This window comes from Sparus aurata, chromosome 2, assembly GCF_900880675.1.
Source record: "Sparus aurata chromosome 2, fSpaAur1.1, whole genome shotgun sequence".
NCBI classification, from domain to species: domain Eukaryota; kingdom Metazoa; phylum Chordata; class Actinopteri; order Spariformes; family Sparidae; genus Sparus; species Sparus aurata.
Window position 1 is genome coordinate 10,687,010 of NC_044188.1, and position 21,921 is coordinate 10,708,930.

General features: G+C 40.2%; 1 protein-coding gene across 1 annotated transcript in view; it reads left to right on the forward strand.

Moving 5' to 3' along the window:
• Window positions 1–21,921, forward strand: part of lrfn1 (leucine rich repeat and fibronectin type III domain containing 1) — a 133,690-nt gene that overhangs the window by 100,272 nt on the left and 11,497 nt on the right. The gene's annotated exons all lie outside the window — the stretch shown is intronic.

A 21,921-nucleotide genomic window follows, 5' to 3' on the forward strand; every position in this document is an offset into this window, starting at 1 on the left:
AGTGATGCATCAGCAGAATGAAGATGCAGTACTATGTAGGGAATTTATTACTGAAAAGACTACAGAAACTACAGGTGCAGAGAGGAACTGGGTCAAATTTGCAGATGCTTTTCCTTTTTTTTTTTCTCTTTTTTTTTCTGCAGGGTTTGTTTTACGCAGTCTAAACAGCCATATGGGTGGAGTTTGTAAAATCAGAATCAGCTTTAGGGGCCAGGTATGTTTAGGCTGACAAGATCATCTGACTCAGGTTTCCAGCAGCTCTCGATGTTGCCTACACACAGGCCAGAGAACAGTACATTCCCTGTACATCTAAACAAAGACTAAAGCCAAACAGAGATGGAGAGCGAACATAAAGCATGGCTATTGTGTATGAGACATAGAGACTGTATACAAAACAACAAATGGATGACAACATACAGAGTCTGCAGGGTTACAAATAGTGTGTGGGAGTGTGCCGGATATATTTTGCATGGCTAATGTAGTAAGTAAGTTTATGTGCGCACATTAGGTGGTTTATGGAGAGCGCAGCCTCCTTTACGTTTACAGTCGATGAGAACATGCACATGTTATTGCACAATTTGTGTATCGCACCGTCACATACAGCACTTAATTTATAAGCACAGTGGATGTTTTGTTATGGCAGGGTTATTGTGCTGTGATTGTTACCTGACAGCTCACATCTGCTTCGCCTCTTTATTAGAGTGATGGCGAGGAAAAGTGCGTAGGTTTGGGAAGCAAGGAAGCCAGAGGTTCTTCAACAAATACGAATTTGTATACATTAAAAATCAATATAAGAAGAAAATATTTTGAAACAGGTTATGATGCTGTTTCCATAATAAAGGTAGTATAATAGCGACACCGACAAAAAACAACTTTAATGATAGCACTTTATTTAGCCTTGAGCGGTGCCGGCAGTCTGAGTCAGCCCTCACAGACTTCTCCGGAACGGCAGTGGAACATATATCTCGTCTGAAAGAAAGCAAAATTGGAGGCCTTGAAACATTTTCACCACAGCTCACTGCTGTTCTGCTTCACCATTTTATCATCTTACCTTTTCTCTTAACTCGATTAAGGCCGCAGCTAATGATTATTTCATCTGCCGATCATTTCCATGAATAATTGATTCATTGTATAGTCCATCAAATGTCAAAAAAATTCTGATCACAATTTCCCAGAGCTCAAGGTGACCACTTTTCTTTCAGTTCAAAACCCAAAGACTCTTCATTTACTGTCATGGATAATATATAAAAGCTGCAGATCCTTACATTTAAGAAGCCGGAGCCAGCAAATGTTTTACAGTTTTTGCTTTTAATATGACCAAAACTATCAATTGATCAAAATAGTGGCTATTCATTTTCTTTTGAATTAATTGTTGGAGTTCCGATCTGGATTCTGATAACTGGACAGTAAACGTATTTTTTTTTAGAATGTGTTTTTGAATTATTACACAAATCACTGTTTATAAATTTGTGTAGTATGTGAAGTAAACATGCTTTTTAAATATGCAGATCCCAAATTATTATATCTGATAATCTGAACATGACAGACTAAGTTACACTTTGTTTATGAAAATTTGTCATCCTAGTACCATTTTACAAGCGACAATACAGTAAAATAGGTGTTTGCTTTTGGCCCGGTTACTTAACATTAAGTTTCAGTTTAGTTTTTAGAGAGAGAAAAATATTGACCCACAACCTAACAGCCCAAGTGGAAATTGCACCCTTGTGTTTATGGTTGTTTAGGAGCACAAAGCCTCCCACAAAAAGTAAAGTTAGAACAGGTTGCGTCCTGGGTGTGAGATTTAAACTCTCTTGAATCATCCTGGAGGTTGTGCAGGTTGGCTCCAGTGCTCTCCTCTGCAGACCTAACAGCCCGTTTGGTGTATCCTTCTGGGCGGCTAAATATAGACTAACAGGGAAAGCCCATCTAGCTTCTCTTGACGTGACTAACTTTGCCGAGTATTTTAAATAATTTTACCCATGTGTGGTACAAAAACGATCTATCTGGAGTTGTGGTGTAATTGAGCGCATCTCTAACGAACCTGGAATGGGCTATAAAACACTCTTCAAAGCGCTGCAGCAGTACATAAACTCAGTTTCATGTTTCAATCGTACATTATATAGCATGAAACTATTAATTAAAACCTGGTACACGGGAGGATAGAGTTAATGATCTGTGCTGCGTCTTCAGAGGGCAGTCAGCCGAGAATAATTGTGTGCATCTCAAGTGCAGTAGGTACCTGTATCCCCTTAACATCTGTTTGCTGTGCACAGAGTAGGTTTTCACATCCTCAAAATGTCATTGCACCACATCTAGGCGCTATATTGGATCTAGCCTGCTGCAGTGAGTGCTTTGCTGAAGGCGTAGTTTTCAGAGAGGGTCTGGGTAATTCTCCGGGGGCAGTTCAGTAAGCAGGGGGGGTATTGAGGTGAGATTATTTTGCCTACCTCTGACCCTCTGTGGTCAGAGCCCCTGTGGTTTCCGCGGTCAGTAGGGCCATCGCACAGTGCTGAGAACAAAGAAATGTGATGGCTCCCACTTGTCCTCCTCTGGTTCAAAGGGAATGGCAGGGCAATGCTAATTAGCCAGCTTGTGTTACTGAAATGAACATAACTGCTGTTCCCTTCAGTGTTCGCCCTCCCCCTAGTCGTACGCCTAACAAGCAGCGTCTACAACAGTCATGCACCTTGCATAACTCTGCATATTTTGTGTACCGTGAGACATCCTGTACTGTTAGTGCCCTGAAGAGCAAAATAATTCCCACAGCGAGATTAATCCTTTTTATGTAGTTTTTTTTTTTTTTGAGAGAGAGAGAATTGAATTCACACTTTCCTGTCAAGCAAAAGCAATTTGTGTCCATCTGTATTCTTTGGATGTCTTCGCCCAGCTGCTCTTCTCGAGTGTAGTTTAATCCTGGTTGTCAAGTTTGAGGCCGATAAGAGGCGTAACAACGGGATTCCCCACCAGTTCATCTCTGCCCGCGCTAAATTATGGTTCTACAACTGAGACGACTTTGCGCTGTAAGTAGGTAGTGAATACATGTTTTTAATCAGGGATCGAGGGGAGAGTGAGGAGGAGGTCAGGTTATTACCCTCACATATTTCTAAATTCCATTTACGCCTCCCGTCTGCTGTCTTGTGTTCTGTGGTCTGCTCCTCTTGTCAAAGTAATCCGAGTCTCGCAGTCAGTGTTTTCCTGGAATACCAAGTACTGAAGGCAGTGACAGGCAGCGTCGAGTTAGCAGCTCAGGGTGTTTGTGAGGTCTACGGCACATGTCGCCATGTTTTCCGATAGCATCTGTGCACCTGACTCTTGCCTGCCGTCGCTCTAATCATCCGCTGAAATTAAGCTACACACTCCATGTCACCCGCGTCTGAGAATAACGAGGGGCTTTGTGGATTTGAAACAGTGTAGCTGAAGCAGTTTCAAACAAATGTGGAGGGAAATATGGGGAAATCAAACACACCTGTGTGCGCGCGAGCGCAAGTCAGATACAATAGACGTGTTGCTCCAGGGGAGTTGTGCTCAGCGTCTTGGTGCTCTCTTTCTCTCTCTCTGTCAAATATCTTTTTGTTAGTGCAGATGCACTCAGGGTTGGCAAACACGTTGAAGACTGAGTCACTTAAACAGCATCATCTTGACACACAGCTGACTCACAGTCTATTGATTTTTTTTATACATCATATTCTTTTGTACTGTTTGTTGTTATGTAGGTACACATGAGGGAGGGCAGCGTTTGAACTCCTGCGAGGCACCTCTGTTTGTCTCGGAGCAACATCACACAATTAAAAATTCAGAGGCATGTTAAGTGACACATGGAGGTGCAGCCCTTTTTGCGTGAGCATCCTTATTAGTTACAAGGAAGACAGCAGAGTTTAAAGATCCATTTACAGTAAACTGCTAAGAATAGCACAATCAGTGTTTGTGAGCATAAACAAGCCTGTCTCCCCGAGCGGCAAAGCAGAGAACCTCTCATCCGTGTTGTCATGCAAGTGTAAAGCCCAGAGCGCTTTCATTCAAAATAAAAAGGTGCATTACATTTTGATGCAACTTTGCTTGAATCCAAAGAGGCAAAGTTCTTACCCTAAAAAGGTATCCGTAACCACAGAAAATGTTCTACTCAGAGTTTATAAATTTATCATTTCATTCACCCTAGCAGGAATCAACAGAGCATCCTAAATTACAGAGCAGGACAGACACTTCAGCCACGTTCTTTAGACAGATGTGAGTGAACTTGTTTTTTAGAATTTTTACACCAAAATGTACATATTTTTTTAAATGCAGCTAAAAATAGTCGATTGTCTTCTTTCCAACTGCCAGGAGACCAGTTTGCCTTTCTGTTTTTTTTTTTTTCTTTTCTTATCTTGTGTCTTGTGTTTTGGAGAAACAGGGACCAATAGAAAGCAGTGGATCATAAACCTCATCACAGTGCATCCAGAGGACATTAAACCTGTTTTATTAAAGGGGCTCTGTGGAATTTCTGTGTTTTGCTGGAAGCCGGTCGTTAATTTATGTTAGCAGACTCTATTTCTAAACTAACTTTAGCTACTGTTGATCTCCATTAACGGAGCGGAGAGAGGCGTGAAGACGAGGCTTAAAGTCAGATCCTTTGGACTGTCGCAGAAAATCCAACTCGAGTCCTTTACAAAGGAATCCACAGTCCAGCAGCATTCAACAACACAAACAAATCATCCACAGGCTTGTTAAGGCAACAGAGAGAGATGGAAAAGTTCTTATTTTTGTTACAATCTGCTTGAATATGCCCAAAGCAAATTTTGAATTAGGCGCATCGCATTTTTTTTCAAGACATCTCATATCTTTCATATCTCTGTTTAGAGTTGCACATACACAGTACTAATCGTGGTGAGCCCTGTCTCTGGGTGTAACCTTGTGTTTTTCCTTCATGCCTCGAGACAGCCAATCACCGGCACTATTAGATCTTGGCATAACAAGGATGCTGCATTATTATTGGGTCATTGACACTGAGGGATTAACTCCGTAGGTCTTGACAGGTGTCGAATGACATGACATTTTTCGATGCTCGACAGTATCGAGGCATGCCATAAAAGTATAGAACTTCGACAGTACAGTCAGTGTCATGTTCCGGCTACGGTGGTTACTACTTTTGAACACAGATGGAAGGAAATGTATAAACAAGAGGCCTTAACTTCAACACGTGTCAGAACATGTTCCTGACAAGGGGAACAAAGTAGCATGTCCACCAATGTGCTGTTTCCATAACAGCACTCGTGACTACTGCAGAGTTCTTACACAGGAGTGAATGCTCAGTGTACCAATTCACAGTAAACACAAAAGCCAGATGTTAGCAGGTGTTGGTCGGATTTTTGTCCAGTGTGAAATATGTTTCAGTATTCAGTGATACAGAGAGAAGCACACTTGGGCATAACAAAAAAAAAAAAAATCCTATTTGAATACTGAACATTAAACTTTCCCCTGTAGCAATCCAAGTGCACAATCTATCACAACTAGGCAGAAGTTAATTATGCTGTGTAGTGTATATTGTATGAATTTAGCATGGTCAGACGCACAAGAACAGATTTGGAAGTATACTCACTGGGATTGTCGTTCACATTTATTAATAATATATGGTGCTCAAAGCTTTTTCTCTTCAGGAGGGAAAAAAGTGTTCTATTTCGGATTTAATCTTTTATGCAAATAGAAAAAAAAAAAGATGTTTGTTTAAAACGCTATTTTTGAATATCTACCATAGCTAAAAGGAAAGGCATCTGCTGCCTGCTGTGCAGAGATGCGTACAGAAATGCACCTACTGTGTTTCCCCCTTTCTCCTCTGTCAATATAAATGTGAATGTCTGAGCATCCCTCCTCAAGTCTCCACCTTCTGTGGCTCGTGATTTAACATGGCCAGCATCAGTGTCCATCTGTGCATTGGTCTAAACAAGGCCACGACAGGAGCCCCCTTTTCCTTTCATATCATTTACCAAATACAGCGTGAGGGAGTAGGCCGCATGATAGTGGCAGACGAGTAGCTGGTTATGAGCCACAGCTCCTCCATTGTCTAGCATGCCGGAGAAAGAGTGGGAGCCCCTAAAGAGGCCTGGCAGAGTCTCTGCTTCCATCTGCCTGCATGCCTCGCCATGGAGCCCAGCTCACACCACTTGAGATTATACTCACGTCCAAGCTGTTACTGTAATTTGCATTGGCTTGTAGGCAGAGGAGAGTGAGGAGGAGGAGGAGCTGCACATGAGGCAGGGATGTTATAAGTGGTCCTGGCAGCACAATGAGCTTGCCTGGATGTAGTATTATGGACAAGTGGCATGGACAGAGCTATATTAAAGTGCAATAATGGCACAGAGCAAGTTGCCCTGCTGTCCAAGATTATGGTCTGTGTTAGCGCGGAGAGTAAATTACAGAAATGCAGTCTTAGAAACTATTCCAGTCACATTGGGTATGGGTGTTGAATCTTTATAGCTGCATAAGTCTCAGTTTGTTCCCGGCGGCGGTCTCCGGCAGCATATGAAGGCTATCAGTCAGAACACATGAAACAAATGAGATATCTGTAATTCTGAGAGACTGTGCTGTTTGTTGTCTTCCGCTAATTAGCAAGGGATAATTTCATTCCATTGCAATTCATTTAGATGAAAGGTCACGCACCTGGAGAAAACCCACGCAGACACTCAGAAAATAAGTAGAATCTACACAAGAAAAGGGGCCAGGGCCGAGGATCAAACTGCGAGATGTAAATACACAAGCTGCCGCACTGCCCTCTCCTTTTCAGATCGCACATCAAACCGGGGATTTGATCCTTCAGCATTCATTCAAATCCAAGGCAGCTGCTTTTATTTACACACCATTTTTTTCTGAACCAAGCACGAGCAGGCGCCTGCGCTGAAAATGGCAGAAACACTCATTTGGGAGATGCCTATGAATATGTAGACACGGCTTGATATGTGGGTTTTGAATTGAATCCACATTTTCCCCCAGTAAAAGGGAACGACACCAAAAAACGCACTCAGTCGGCTCAATCCCACCGAATGTTCACTGATGTCCTCATTTCTCACACTTAATTTGTTCCTCACTTGATGGCTTTTGGACTGCAATTTGTTTCAGCGGCTAATTTATCAAATTTACTAATTAACTAGAGACGGGCAATACAGAGCAATTGCTGATAATGCCACCTCCATCAAATAGGTTGTGAACTAATTATATATGGTACAGCCACAAGCACAGTGACACGTAATGAACTTCTTCTTTCTGGCGGCAAAGTCACCATATGTACAATATGTAATGTTTCCTGTCCATTACCATCGACCAGCGCAATTATTTCAGCCAACAGGTCTCAACTCTCTCTAAATTATAACATTATAGTTAAAGCGAATATATTTAGAAAGGTTAAAATATTATCCAAGCTGAACTGAAACTAAGACAGAAGCTAAAGTAAAGTTTTAATCAGTTTTATTTCCTTTGGCAAGTTTGCAAGACATCAACAATTTTACACAGCAGTAAATCAATTTTTCTGCAGCTTTCCATGAAAGAGTAAAAACGCTTGCAAGGATTCAGATATATTAACTTGGTGCATAGCAATAAAGAAGAAAACTAAATGTAGATAAAAATAATTATGTGACTGATGAAAGAGAAAGAGCTGAATATGCCTTTCAGTCTCAAATAACAGGCCTGACAGGTTTGTAACTGGCGACTCACAAAGTGTGGCGCGAGCTCGACAGCAGTCGTCCTAAACATTTCATCCGCGTAATTGCTAATTATACTGATATGTCATGGATTTAATGCCTTGACCCGATTTCCCGAAATAACAGTAATTGGAGGCGGAAATGGCAAGTATATCATTCACTCAGAAAATCAAGCATGTCACAGATTTATTTTTTAATGTGACTCCTGTCTGAACCTGGCAGGTTTGGCTTGTAGATAAAAAAAAAAAACTCAGACTTGGGTCATAATTAGATTATTCTATTTTTACATATTTGACACAGAATATAAACAAAATTGTTATTATGCGTGTGATAAGGACCCATTTGTTTGATTTAGCTCATTAACGGCATTTCAGGAATCTTTACAGAAAGGTTGGGCACACTTAAAAGATAACTGATACCAGCACCGCAAGGCAAAGTTCTTTTGTGAGCGTCTCATTTACGTATTCAAGGGACATACATGCACACATGTCTTTTCCTTGCGTCTTGGTCCCATCCACTGAAGATGCTGGGAGAGACGCAAGGAAACCACGAGAAGAGAGATGAAAGGACGGAATGTGTTCTGAAGAGACCGGAGACGTCTTTTCCTCTGAAGCTTCATGTTAAGCTTTGTCCACCATTTTCGTTCAAATGTGCTAGATGCAGAGGTGTGGATCCCTCCTCACTAGTCACTTCTTCGAGCAAAAATAGGAGCTTTGGGGTGGCCTGTGAGACACCAGACGAGTTCAAGCGAGGACAGAGGAGCGAGGAAATATCAAATGAGGATATTAGGATGTAACAATACTCTTGGCAATTGTTTAATGCTATACCACTGATCAACAGTTGGTAGTGTTTCACGAATGTGGCAAGGCACCAACAAAGCGAGGAGACCGCATGAATGTAAACAATGTAGGTTTTTGGTACTCGTCCAAAGATCATCACCACAACTTTTTTTTATTAGGAAGGATAAAAAACATTTGACATGTTTATTAGACCTCCGGGATACACACAGTGCCTTCGAGGCGAACCACTGAGATTACAAAAAAAAAAAACACAGCAGGCGAACTGTAAATTAGATGTAGTTAAAGGATAATTCTGGTGTGTTTCCCATAAATGTGGCTGCCACATCACGTAGAGATCTGGAAAAACAAGGACTCCAAATAATGTATTTTAGACTAAAGCTTCCTACAGCTTTCTACAGCCAATAGACATGGAATTTACATGAATTGTTTTAGACTTTCGCTTCTGAGTCTGAACATAATAAAAAACACAGAAAGTAGACACCTGGAACAGCCATTGTGAATAACTCTATTGGGATCTACATAAAACCACAATATCCACATTTATGGGAAATGTGCCAGGTTGTAATACAACCCTGATTCCAAAAGAGTTGGGACGCTGGATAAAAATGTAAATTTATAAAATGAAAATGTGTCTGCACAGAGCCCAAAGAATATCTCTTCACCCCGCTACCGTGTGGCATGAGATAAAGCTGTATACTTTGCCGTACCACTAGGCTACAAAGACTCTTCAACTCGTCCTCAACACTTCGCCATAAAAAAATGTTTTTTCTTCACATGAAGCATAACTTACATTTCATTATACAACCCTGTGTTCTAAAATGACAGTTACATGAACCTGGGATTGTGAAATAGAGACAGAATGCCATCATTTTGAAAACTCTTTTAAGTGTAAGTCCAATATCTCTCTATTATTGTCTCTATTGTTTGAGACTTACTCTTATCCTGCTACTTATTTCCCTCTGTACTTCTGTGTTACCTGCAAATTTCTCCCAAGGGGGATCAATAAAGGAACATCTTAATCTTAACATCTTAATCTTATTATCCTTTTTCATTCATGTGTTTCACAAAGTGGTGAAGGATGCCCCTTTCGTTTCCAATCTTGATACCGTCACCTGTTACCAATGAGCCTGTTTACATGAGGAATGAGCCAAACAGGTGCCTTCTTTTGTTGCCCCTGTCCAAACTGAAGGATGTTGCAGGCAGGCATAAAATACAGATTATTATTACAAAAATAAACACAAAATATAATGTGTTTTTACTGTTTTCAATGGAGTATAAGTCAAAAAGGATTAGCGCATTATCGCTTTCTGTTTTATTTACGCTTTAGAGTGTCCCGGTGTTCTTGGAATCAGTGTTATAAACCAGAAACATCCTTGAAGGATTACATTCAAAGGGTACATAAGAAACAGAAAATAAAACAACATGGCACAACCTCTTCATTTTTCACCCCCGCAAAAAATGAAACAATACCAGGATGATACAAAACATGCAAATACACAACTGCATATAAGCAAATGCTAATCTACTGCAGTTCAACAAAAGCAACTGGTGCACAGAATTCAGCATTTTCTTGTTGTTTTTCTTTTCTTGGAAAGAGTCACAGTAAACAACTAAATCGACCGGCGCATAATGACTGCATCATGATAATAAAATGATGTAGCAGGAAGCGGCTCCTGTTCACTTTAATTCACTTCATTCTCTTGGGACAAAGCCAACTGTAGATAAATCCACACCTTGTGTGTATTTACTGCCCCACTGCCACTGTGTACGTATTGACATTGCAAGGTGCTTTATTTGACACAGAGACGGGATTAGTGAAGCTCAGGCGCCCCGCAGTATATATGAATATAATACCTACAATATATGTTTGACAAAAGTTCTGCTTAAACCTGCTTTGCAAAGGCTTTCCTATGAAGTGTGTCAAATTGAAGCTGTGCAGTCTATTATTTATGTGCACTGAGTGAATCACATGCAGTCGTAGCTGCCTCGTTCTGAGGGTTGTTACACACACACTCATAAGCATTACAGCCTTGAGTGAATTTGGGCCACTGTCTTCTATATCAATTAGAGCCGGGTGAGTTTCCCATTATTGCATCCAGTTTTCACAGCGGATATTTACATGGATCCCACCGGTGATTAATCTCCATTGTGTGTTAATTAGGTCATACTGCTGTCATAAAGCAGAAGGTGTACATTGGATATTTACTCTGTGTTCGACTTAAGAAACAAAATGATGAATGGGACCACGCAAGTGTTTAACAAGACTAGGAATCTATGGCCGAGCTACAGCTCAGAGAGGCTGCACTTCGGCGCAGTGATGCTATCAGCTTAATGCTAACATGCTGATATGTAGCTGAAATAATGCAGGGTTGTCCCTGACATGAGAAGGTTTGGAGCAGCACCCTATGATTGTTAAATCATAATTTCCTCCAGCTTTTTTTCCCCCAGCTTTTGCATAAAGAGAGGGTCATAAAAAAAGTGTGCCACATACGTGCACCCGAGTCTTCAACAAACCTGTAAACGCTGTAAACGCTGTAATGTTGATAATGTTGGTAGGACAGCAGAATCTTTGGGTCACATGTCTGATTAGCATCAAACACAAAGTAGAGCTGAGGCTGCTGTGACTGTCATTGGTTTTGCCAATGGGTTCTGTAGATGATGACATATTTCACTGGATAAATCAAAATAAAAAGTCAGTAAATATAACAAAATGACTTCCCCATGATATAGTGGTTGAAGGTGGTTCCCTGTGAGCTTCATGATCTAGCTTTTCCAACTTCTTGTACACAGACATTGCAATAATTATGGTCCAAAAATGTTATTAAAAATATACCACACCTGTGTCTACCACAAACCTAAAAATGCTATAATGTTTATAATGTTCACTCTATGTAAGCATGCAACATTTGTTTTATTAGCACTCACAAAAAAGGCAGTTAAGACTGGTGCAAATGTTTTTGCAGGAATATGGCCAAAAACCAAAACACTGGAGTGAAGGCCAATTTTGATTCTATGAAAAGTCAAAAGATCACACTGGTTAATACAATTTATCCTGAGAGGGAAATGAATTTCTATAACGAATTTCATGCCGATCCTTCCAAAAGTTTTTTGCTCAAAACCACAAACATCAACTTCATGGTGGTCTTTAACAAATATCTTCAATATATTTCACTGTATAAGTTAAACTTTGGCTCTAAATTAAAAGTCAGGGGATCATTAGAGTCATCAAAGCATATCCTCTGGACACAGAAACCAAATTTCACAGCAGCCCATCCAATAGTCGTCGAGATGATTCACTAAAGCACAAAAATGTTTAACTCACGTTGGCACAAGAGGAAAAAAGAGGATCACCAAAATCATTATGATCAGTCCTCTGGGAACCCCAAAATTTAAGCACAATCCATCCAGTAGTTGTTTCAGTTTGGACCTAAGTGGTTTTCCAACAGACTGAATTGCCATTTAAGGCAGATGCACTGTACGTTTCCTCGCTAGTGACAAAAACACAACAGGTCTGTGTGAGTGTTTGTTTGTATGAATGTGTTTTTGTAACCGATTGGAAAGAATTCATTATCTGTAATTCTATTGTGCTATTAACAGATGGTCTACATTGTTTCTGACATGGCTCCTTTGTTATAGAACAAGCTGGTTAGTAATCCAGCTTCAATACAATGACAATGGCTAATGTTAATGATAGATCAGTGGCTGTCTTGTTATTGAAATGAACAGCGCGTATTTCAACCCAGAAAGGGTTTCAAGTTCAGCCATCTGATACATTTTCTCTCCGTGGTGTAGATCGGCTTTTTGCTAGAGTCTGCTGTGGCAGTGAAGCACATAACAGGCATACATAATACGTTGCGAGGGTACATACAGAGCAGGATCAATGCAGTATAGGAGCCTTGGGAGGAGGATTTGAAACCAAGTGTGGATTCTTCAGCATCACTCCTGCACAAAGTGGCACCATAAGGCATCAATTCAGAGGGTCTATTCAGCTCGTCTGCTCAGAGCGAGGAGGGCACGGAGCCGCTCTGCTAAGGGACAAGAAGACACGATTAAAATAAACAGCCAGTCAGTGGGTAAAATGACGTGAGAGTAGAGGACAAACAACGCGGAAATAAAACTGTCACCACATGGGAACACATGCAGTCGCGACATATAGGAGAGACAATCATGCCGCTGCAGCATTTGTAAATCGTCGAATTCTCGTCGTTGGATTGCAAAATAACGAAGGCTAGAAATAGAAATCCCATAAGCTGGGTGTCGTTCAGAATCACTGTCTGCCCATGTATTGTTTGCTAGCAGCTTCTGCTTTTATCTCGGCTTTGTTTGTCAGTTCTTTTCTTTTTTTCCCTCGTTTGGACAAATATGTCAACTGTACTTCGGCAATCTCTTGGAAGGTGTCAGAGAAACTGCTACATGGAGAAAAGAGTAACAACCGCGCTGGGTATTGTCGAGATATTTGTCGATGTCAGGACGTTCTACCACCTAAAAATCGCTCCGGAAGAAACGAACACGTTTAAGCTGAACCCTTAGAAATCAACGAGGAGTGCTGTTGTTGTGTTTTAAAGGCGGTGGAGAAAAAATGCACTGCTCGGCTACACTCGGTTCGCAGGTAATTCAAATCATTCAAAGTGACATTTACCCAACTTCTGTAAAATTCCAACTTACTAGTATTGCATTACTTGAATATTTAGATTTATGTGCAAATTCTACTACTAGAAATATTGTACTTTATGCTAAAAAAACATGTATTTGGCAGCTGTTACTAATTAGTTGAGTATTTTTTCTATCAATCAATCAGTTAAAAATACAGACCAAAGCAAGAGAGGGTGTCCTTAAATGTCTTACTTTTTGCCGTGACCTCAAGATATATACACTACCAGTCAAAAGTTTGGAAACACCTTCTCATTTAATGTTTTTTCTTCATTTTCATGACTATTTACATTGTAGATTCTCACTGAAGGCATAAAAACTATGAATGAACACATATGGAATGATATAGTAAACAAAAAAGTGTGAAATAACTCTTCAAAATAGCCACCCTTTGCTGTGATTACTGCTTTGCACACTCTTGGCATTCTCTCGATGAGCTTCATGAGGTAGTCACCTGTAATGGTTTTCCAACAGTCTTGAAGGAGTTCCCAGAGATGCTGAGCACTTGTTGGCCCATTTGCCTTCACTCTGCGGTCCATCTCATCCCAAACCATCTCGATTGGGTTTGGGTCAGATGACTGTGGAGGCCAGGTCATCTGGAGCAGCACTCCATCACTCTCCTTCTTGGTCAAATAGCACTTACACAGCCTGGAGGTGTGTTTGGTGTCATTGTCCTGTTGAAAAATAAATGATGCAGGATGCTGTGGTAGCCATGCTGGTTCAGTGTGCCTTCAATTTTGAATAAATCCCCAACAGTGTCACCAGCAAAGCAGCCCACACCATCACACCTCCTCCTCCATGCTTCACGGTGGAAACCATGCATGTAGTGACCATCCGTTCACCTTTTCTGCTTCGCACAAAGACACGGCCGGTGGAACCAAAGATCTCAAATCTGGGCTCATCAGACCAAAGCACATATTTCCACTGGTCTAATGTCCTTTCCTTGTGTTTCTTGGCCCAAACAAATCTCTTCTGCTTATTGCTTTTCCTTAGTAGTGGTTTTTCAGCAGAGCCAGTTTCGTCGTAGCGCTTGATGGTTTTTGCGACTGCACTTGGGGACACATTCAAAGTTTTTGAAATTTTCCGGACTGACTGACCTTCAGTTCTTAAAGTAATGATGGACTGTCGTTTCTCTTTACTTAGCTGATTGGTTCTTGGTATAATATGAATTCTAACAGTTGTCAAATAGGGCTGTCAGCTGTGTACCAACCTGACTTCTGCACAACACAACTGATGGTCCCAACCCCATTAAGAAGGCAAAAAATTCCACAAATGAACCCTGACAAGGCACACCTGTGGAGTGAAAACCATCTCAGGTGACTACATCATGAAGCTCACTGAGAGAAGGCCAAGGGGTTGCAGCGCCATCAACAAAACAAAGGGTGGCTACTTTGAGGAATCTAAAATATGAAACATATATAGAGTTATTTCACACTTTTTTGTACCTCATACCTCCAGACTCAGTTTATCACTCTGCCCTCAGACTCATCACTGGGTATCCTGAGGACACTCATCACCATGTTCTGTATTATAAAGTTGGCTGGTCCTCTCTGGTTTAAAGACTTCTTGATAAACGCTTGTATCATTTCACCTATAAATCTCTTACCCCTTATTTGGACATTCACCATTTATATAACATCTCTGCTGGACTGGACCACAGCAGCCTTTCAAAGCAGCTCTGCTAAGCATCCGCAGCTTCGAGTCCTACAGGTTTATTCTGATTTTGGTTATTCATGCACTGAATTATCTACAGAACATTTCCAAATTGGACACTCTCCCTGTTTTCTGAACAATTCAAGACAATTATCACAGAACACTTAACCTCAGTATGCAAATGTTTTCACTTCGTGTTGTCGAAATCTAAATGTTTTAACTCTGCATATTTGTGTATATCTCGACATCAATGCACATGAGGGAAGCCTCAATGATTTTCAAGGCTTAAAGAAAGGTTTGAATTGAATGGAAAATAAGTGTGCGATGTAATGCTGCATTGTGAGTCCTGTCACTTTTACATTGTACCTCAATTGTTCCCATATTTACTGTACGTACTTTGACTTGCGTGAGATTTTCCCAGACTTGCACTTGTAACAGAGTATTTCTACATGCACAGACCTTGACAACTTTATTCAGCCCTGACATCATTGAACACAAAGCAGCATTGCTCATCTTTATTATTATTCCTGCCGTTCCCTTAATTCAAAGTGTGATCTTCAGAAAGGCCAGCTTCCCTCTCCGAGTGTGAACCTCTGCAAAATCCCCTCAAGTAAATCCTAAATAGGCAAGTGGCCGTTGTAAATCGGAGCGAAGACCATTGTCCTATTTATTCTATTAATTGTGACAGCTAACAGATGGAATACAATTGGAGGCTATTTTGGCATAGTTGTGGAGGCAATTTGTGCATAAAGTGGATTGACTGGAACAACACCATATCTAATAATTCTATTATGCATCAAATGGTGCTTATGATTAATGAGGCCATTTTAGAGAAGAATCTGTGGATGTACAGTAATCAGGCTTCTGTGCAGAAACGCAGGACGCGTGGCTGTGAGACTGAAAGAATGGGAAACAATCACTTCACACGGAGCAAAAATCACTCGTATGTCATTCATGTAAAACAAGATCGTTTGCCTGCTGATTATTTAAGTGGTCTGACATGTATGGGGAGCTTTAAATAGGATGATTAGTTGCGAAGATTGTCTGATGTAAAGAAATGCTGTAAGGTAGAACATGAGGTAGAGCTGAAATGATTCAAAACTGATGATGGATGCCAGAAATTCTCTAGTTTCAGCTCCTCAAATGTGAATAAATTATCTTTTTTCATCTTCTGCATGCTCGTACAAAACAAGAAGTACTGACATGTCAACATAAATCTCTGATAAATCAATTAATTGATTCATTTAGAAAGTAATCAGCAGATTACTGCAGTAAATATGGATTTGTAATATTTCGTCACTAAGACTGCATGCCAGTTATCCAACTAGATATTCGGTGAACACATTAATCACAGGTTCTGTATGTCCTCTGAATCCTCCTATATTAATTTCCTTTTTATGTAATATATTCAGGGCTGCACTGCACAAAAGCAGTTGTTTGTTGTTTTAACTTCCGAAGCTTCATTTCTACAAAAGAAAACACATATTTACCCGTATTGCAGTAATTTGTAACTGTTGCAGGTGCTTCTGACGGTTGTTTATTTTCGAGGAGAGGTATTCAATTTAAAAAAGAACAGGTAGCAGGTAAAGGGTAACAATCAATCACCTACGTGTTCAATCAACAAGTGACGTGCTTGACTGAAGTTACGCAATACCAATACACTCCTAATGTTCTCCATCTTGTTTAGAGAACAATCTCATACAATTAAAGTTTATGGAGCTGCAATAGTTTGTGCTTCTCAATTCTTCCTCATTGAAAGTTTTAAATGGGATGTAATTGAGAAGACCGTCTTTGCATGCAGACGTAATTATAATATGCAAATGCTCCTCCTGTTTACGACCATACCCCCCCATTTCCCCTTGATGAGATGCGACCAGAAATCCCCGGGGCCGTGCAGCCTCGGTTTAGGCGTCCACACTGGTGGAGTCAGAGCTGACTCCGATGAACTCGGCCTGTCAATAATTATGCCGGCATTCTGACAAGAGTCGCACAAGGGCAGCCAGCAGTTCACCGCCTGCGCCGACTAATTGGCGTTTACGGTTCCCCGACAAAGTCATGTCCAGAAAATATCCTTACAGAGCGCCGGCTCTGGACAGATGTTTTCCTGAGGAGAGGACGAATCTGATGTTGTTTGCATTCAGACACTGTCGTCAATGTCACATTCAAGATGTGCTTTGGATTCAACTAAATAGTGCTGTAACTGGAATCAAAGGTTTTCACTAAAGATGATTTATTATTCTCAAAATACTGATTATTTGTGTTGATTACCAGATAATTGTTTGGTTTAAAAAAATGGATACAATAGTGAGAATATCCTTCATAATTTTCTAGTCTTCATATTGTCTTTATGTCGGACCAACAGTCCAAACCCCCCAAATATTCAGTTTACTGCCATAGATTATGAAAGAAAATAGAACTGTGCAGTTTTATAATTTTGCCTAAAAGAATCACACAAACTGGGGCAACCTGGCAGCCAAGTGATTGAAATGAATATCAAACAGTGAGCTACTCGAGCATGGAATTGCCTAGTAATTATAATCACATTTTAGTCATTTGTATCCTTTAGTCCGGTTTTAGTCGAGGAAAAGTCGTAACATTGTAGTCAACCTTTAGTCAAAATGTTGTCTCTCTCTAAACTCATTCAATCAGGCCAATAAGCCTTTGCATCAGCAGCTTCAGACACAACATGCCAGTCATTTATCAGGTTGTTCTGTCGGTTAAAATCACACACTAGTGCTGAAACAATTAGTCAATTAATATGCCTTTGTGGCCTCAGAGCTGAGAAATATGACACGAATATCTTCCAAATTCACTGCTTTGTCATCGTAGGAACAACAGTTTGACTAGATAGTTACTGAAATCATCAAAATGTTGCTGTAATGTCCTTGGACCATCGTTGCATGTCCCCTCCGTGTCTCTCTCTACTTAACTGTCATTACATTTCACCCCTCACTGCTGTCGACCTTTTGCATAAAGGCAAAATGCCCAAAAATACTTGAATATAACTAATAATATCTAATACAACTAAACAAAAGACCCAATTGATACATTTTCTGATTTGAGGTCTGAAACCATTGCATTTTGAGCATTTTAGCTTAAAAGACGCACACTTGATTTATAATTTGGTCTATAAAAAGTCGAAACATCATCAAAAATTCCTCCCAAAAAGCTCCTAAAACCAAAGATGACATCTTTTAATTGCATGTTTTGTCAAACCGACATCTAAAGCCCCCAAATCTTCAGTTTACTATCACAAGTTCCCACAGTTGAGAAGCTGGAATGAGGAAAAAGTCTTCATATTATGCTAAAACTCAAAGCCAATTTATCAAAATAACTGAAGATTCATTTTGTTTATCAGCTGATCATAAACTCATATTAATTCAGATTTTGCAAGCTGTTGGAGGCTTTATTGGAAAGCTGCCCTCTGACTGGACGCCATCGACAGCACGTTATGATGTCAAGATAACATCAAGTGGACCATATTTCATTTTGAGTAAATATAAGATGGCAGGTAATAGTACACTGTAATGGTAGTTAACAGTCATATACAGTATTCTCACAAAGGATGCTTTGGATGCGGGGTTTGTGTGTGTTTGCCTCATGTGACAGTGCTGTAATTTATGAGACTGTCTCTTAAATGGCTGTTGAATGTTTAAAGCCTGTACTTCTTTCCTAGTTACTTAATAATGAGAATATCCAGTTGGATCATGGATACCCCAATTAAAATTTCCAACTCAACACGGTTGTGACTGCGAAGGTTACAGGCAAACAGTTTTTTTTTCTTCTAGTTTATAAAAGGTGTACTCCTAAATTCACAAATTTTCTCCACTTCTTCCTCGAAGTTTGCAAAGTTGCTTTATCATCCTCGCAGCCGCTTCTCCTGTTTAATGTGTAAACGGGATGCTGTGTGTTTAGGGTGCAGCAGCGGAAAAGGTGTTTTTACAGTCAAAAATAGAAGGAGCTTTGTGTGTGTGTGTGCGTGAGAGACGGCATCCTTCAGCTTTTATTTGATTCCTCCTGCATTTTTTATGATGCTCTCGAAGCTTGTCGTTAAAGCAGCTTTATTTAGGAAATTGCGCTTGTACTCGTAGCTGTGCCGCCTTCAGCGGAACTCCATTGTGAATTTGTAAAACATAAGAGCATTTTTAAAGAGCGGTTTCTTTTGTTTATGTTTTCTGTCAGTATGTTCGAGAGTACAAACACACAAACTTGTACAAGTGGTTCATCTGACCTTGAAAATAAAGTTAATCTGTTCCTCTGGTTTCTCCACCCGCGATCCTCCTGTTTTTCTGTCTTTGTTCACCATGTTTGTCTGTGTGTTAATGTGGAGATACATGTGTGTGCAGACATGTACTCGTGTTTTCTGCATTCATTCTCCTGTGGGTGGGTGTGTTTGTGTGTGTGTGTGTTGCGGGGGGGGGGGTTTGTATGTGTTTGTATGTTAATATGGCAATTAATAGTATTGTGTCTCTGGTTTAGGTGAAAGGTGAATTTAATAAGAGCGTGTCTTCAAGACTGGGATCAGAATGGTCCAGCCAATTCTTTGAAGGATTAGGGTCAGCTAAAAGCAGATCAATTTCAGAACTTCCGTTTGTTTGGATAGATGCTATAAAAAAAACAAAAGCTGTAATTAAGCTTTGTTGCAAGTAACTTTCCTAACTTTCTTTCTAATTTTCATGATGTTTTAATGGAAGTTTGAACACTTGAGAAAACAGTCTAAATGTACCAAAATGTAATCTATAGGGATTAATAATGTTTGAAAAATGATTACATGTATTATAAAAGCCACTTGAAACCATAAATCACATTATTCAAGGACTAAATAAGATACTAAATGCTGTTGAAAAGTGTCAGTTTGTTAAGGAAAAACATTTACTGAAAACCATATTTAACGTGACAGAAATTTCTGCATTATTATTTAAGCAACATATTCACTGGTTCAGCGCAATCCAATTATGATACAATAAAGATTAGCTTAACATGGCTAACTGTACCAGGCTCCGAGGGAAAACGGCCTGTGTTTTTTGTGTGTGATCCTGCTGACAAATCAATCAAAAAAACAGACATGGGTGAAAACATCACCTCCTTTGTTGGAAGTAGTAAGTTTAACTAGCTAGTGTTTGTTGTGCCCACTATTGAGCGCAGTAACATTTAGTTGACCAATCGACGTACAGTGGCATCCTGTTTCCATTAGGGCTGAAACTAATCATTGTTTTCATTAGTGATAATCAATCGACTATTTGTTTCCCAATTGAAGTGTCAAAAAACATCAGCATTTTCTCGATAACTGACTTAATGAATGAATTAATCAATCATCACACTTTCAATTAATCGATTAATTTAGAGCTGGACACATTGACAGTTGTTTCAGCTGTAGTCGCCGTCACATTTTTGTTTTGTGTCTTGTTTTTTCACCCAGTTTCTTCAAGTGTTAGAGGCAAGAAGAGAATTACCTCACAGCTAGATGTTAAGCAGAAAGACAAACAATACAGTTGAGGTCTGAATGGGCACCATGGGACAGAGAACCCTGCCACAGCTGCTTTAAGGACATCCACCTTCAAACCAAGGCGATTCAAAACATTGAATGCAGAAAATCATAGTACAAAAAGCTTACAGGATGGTGAAGCAGGCAAAGAAATCCAGCAGGGGACTGGCAAGAATCAGAAATCCAATAAACAAGCCTGGGAAAGCAAAGCAAATATCCAAAAACACTAAAGATGCGGTCGAATAGTCTTGTTTGCTTAGGAGGGTTCCTTACTTAGCAAAATGCAGAATCTAAATGGCAGCCACGATGAGAGCTGTTCAAATGATCTGAAATCTAAGGAAAGGTGCCTTAAATGACCATCGTCTACAAAAGAAAAGGAGATCATTTTGTCCAACATTTCTTTGTGGCAGTAACATTTATCAAGTCACCGTCCCAATGTGTTCAGTCATGTGGTAGATTCTTAGGCTATTATATGCAGAGGCTTGTAATCAGGTCATAATCAGAAAGTAAAAAAAGCGATGAGACGTTTTTCAAGGAGACGACGTAGAATCAGAATCAATGAACATAGCAATGCTATCTCCTAAATGAGCTGTCATCCATTTTCAGATTTGGCGTTCGGTGGCATTGGCATGATGTATCCTAATAGTCGCGGTGGAAACGTGAATCACAATTTCACTCCAATGTGAATGCAGATACATCTTTTATCTTGAAATGCCAAACACCTAAAGGCTTAAAGGAATAATTAATCATGTACCTGAATTAATAGGGTGAGTCATTTATTGCCTCGCTGTACCAGTTGGACCTGTTTCCAGTGTGCATTCATTATGTGCTGCCTTTTACATCAGTGTGTGTATGAGACTATGATGTCAATGCTTTAGAGTGTTGTTGTTCGCTGTGTGTTTGTATGATGTGACCTGTTGGTAATTGGCTTCATGTTGTGTTCAATCAAGCCCTTGATGACTGACCCAGCGCACCTGTAGGGTAACCTATATATAGGGTAACCCAGCATGTGTCATTCTGCACTGTGGAAAGTCCAGCATAGGCTGAAACCATATGATGTCAACAATGGAGAAAGCATACTGTCAGTGGGCCACAAAAAACAGATACAGCTGCCAGCAATGTAACCAAGCATGGTGGGTTTGCCTGAGGGCAATTCAAATAAGGAAATAACAAACGGGACACGGAAAAGTAAACTTTGAGCAGCAATAAACTCATTTTCTTTTTCTCTCTAACACATGTAACAAACAACAACACCCCCTTGACTAACGGCAGCTCTGAGAAGACGCTACTTTTTGTGCAGTCAGCAATGACTGATGGCATCATCTGTCGGCCCAACACTGACTAAAACATTTTGCCTTTCGCTTCTTTTTGTTGCTATACACTTTTGTACATTTCGTCACCATGTGTACAGCCCTGTAATATATGAAATAGAGACATTTGAAATCATCTGAATCACTTTTGCTCTCAGTGTGCAGGTCCTGCCTTGCTGTACTCCATACAGCCTGGATGAAACGCAGTAAGAACTCACGGAGCAAATTATGTAGGATGTGCTTTTAGTAATCCGTCTTTGTTTTTACCGTGGCAGACCTACGTCAGTAACATCCACCATTGCATAATTGCGTAGCCTAGCGTTGGTGCAGTTGGATACTCTTAGCACAGTGGTTTA